This window comes from Glycine soja, chromosome 6 (genome assembly GCF_004193775.1).
Source record: "Glycine soja cultivar W05 chromosome 6, ASM419377v2, whole genome shotgun sequence".
In the NCBI taxonomy this organism is placed as follows: Eukaryota; Viridiplantae; Streptophyta; class Magnoliopsida; order Fabales; family Fabaceae; genus Glycine; species Glycine soja.
The window spans coordinates 43,916,312-43,918,669 of record NC_041007.1 but is presented as its reverse complement, the minus strand read 5'-3'; positions in this window follow the sequence as shown (position 1 = coordinate 43,918,669).

The window sequence follows — 2,358 nt, the reverse complement described above, 5'->3', positions numbered from 1 at the left end:
TATCTTTTGCAAAAATAACATTCTTTATGATCGGGTCTTATGTAGAATTGTACTTCATGTTCATAGTCATTTAATTCAGTGTTGAACATAAGGTTGTATCACAAATCATCAAGGATTTCTCCATAGTGGTTATACTTATCATTCCCTGGGTAGAGATTACTATACTCATTTCTAGTGAATTCGTTGAGGATTTTATAATCTTTATTAACTTCTTCTTCCTCAGAAGTACAAACAGACCAACTAACTATTGGATATATTTCTAAGTCAGTAGAGACTGTTTCATCTATGGGGATGAAGTTCATCCTACAACTTTTTATCAGTTCTGCTTCTCTTGTAAACATATTGGTTTTGTTTGGACAAACTCTGGAATAATGTCCTGGTTGGTGGAAAGCATAACATTTTAGTTGTTTTGTATATGTTTTATTATCTTTGAGCTTTCTAACATGTCTTTCTTTGTTGAGAATAGGTTTTCTAGAATTAGAGGCTCTAATTGAATACCTACGAGTTGGGTTCTTCTTTCTTAGGGGTTGTCTACTAGGTGGTATGTACTAAGGCCTTTTCCTTCTAATTTCTTTGTGGTATTGTTGTGGAGTGTAAATCTATTTACAGATCTCTGAATCAATCATTTTTATCTATTTGTTAATGGCTGTTATTACATGTATCTTCAATTACTTTCATTATGTGTTGGATTCTAACAGTCAGATTGTTCATGACTAGGTCAATTTGGTCGTCATTCCAACTGTCTCTGATTTTTTGTCCTAATTTACTAGGGAGTTTTAGGAATAATTTTTCTCTCAAAGATTTATCAGTAAATCCTCTTGCTATAGAGGCATACATTATGTAGTCTTGGGTAAATTCCTTTATTTTACCAAAGTAACTTATAAAGAGTCTTTCCCTAAGTAAATCTTTTGTTTGATGGTATTTGGATCATTTACAGATTGGGCTGTAAAGATTCTTTGTATCAAACTACAAAAATTGTAGATGTTTGGACCAAGATCCACTATATTTGTTTTGATTTGTCATTGGAAAACTTGTTTAAAGGATTCCCAACATGCTCTAGCTATATCTCCCAAATATGTTTCAGTTTTTGCTATCATGTCTTGGCTAGTAGATACATGATTTTCATGGTTTACCCTATAATCTCTTATAATAGTAGAATTCCACTATTCTATGTAATTTGGAAGTAGTTGGGGGTCAATATGATGCAATCCTACCCCCCCCCCCCCAAGGGCATTGGATAGAAGACTCCAAGAAGATTGGACTAGAGATGCAAGAGAAGGCCCTAAGATTCTCATGAGCCTTAGGGTAGATTTTAGGCCCATGGGCTAAGTATGAGCCAACTTATCTTTGTACATATTAGATTAGGGTTTCATTATTGTTGGGCCTTGTATTTAGGGCTCCATAATGTAGGTAGGGTACCCTAGAAATGTAGGATTTTTCAGCCCTTGTATTTTAGGGCACCAAGACTAGTTTTTGTATTAGGGGTAGTTTTGTAATTTCACATGCATTAAGTGAATATTTGATGTGTGTGCTTCGAAATAAATTTAATTGAATTGGGAGAAGCCCAATCCAATTAAATTTTAGAGGGGGGTGAGCATTTGCTTGCTACACCCCATTGCCACATTATATAGTCACACTTTGTGCATGTCCTTCATGCTTTATATGCCTCATGACATCTAAGAACACTTAGTGGAGAATCTTGGACTTGATCTTGGATTAGTGGGCTGAACCATAGCTAAAATTCACTAATCATAATTAGTGAAATTTTGGCTCCAAAATTTGGCTCCACAAATTCAACTTCAAATTCAAGTGAAATTTGAATAGAAATTCAAATTTCCCTCCATTTTTGTGTGACACTTAGGCTATAAATAGAGGTCACGTGTGTGCATTTTTTTCAACTTTGATCATTTGAGAATCAAACTTCAAAGTTCAGACCTCTTTTGAGGCACAAAATTTCGTGCTCCTTCTCTCCCTCTCCCTTCATTCATCTTCTCCTACCTTCAAGCTCTTATCCATGGCTTCCTATGGTGGTGAACTTCTTCTAGACTCATCTTCTTCTTGAAGTGGCGTCTCCAATCATATTTCTCCTTCTCCATTCTGCTGCCATCAAACTTCAAGAAGCAAAGGACTCCATTGATGAAGAAGATCCAAGGCCTTCGAGCTCCACATGGAGCTACATCACAATACTTCCTATGTTTAATAGGAGAGAAGGCATATTAAATATTGGTTCAATGGGAAACCTTTTCCCTTTGGATTTTATGTTATCTCCTAAAGATAAGTCTACAGGAGTGATAATTTTTTCACGAGGAGGGAACCCCATTTGGTAATCTTCCATACTATAGTCAAATTGTGGGGTAA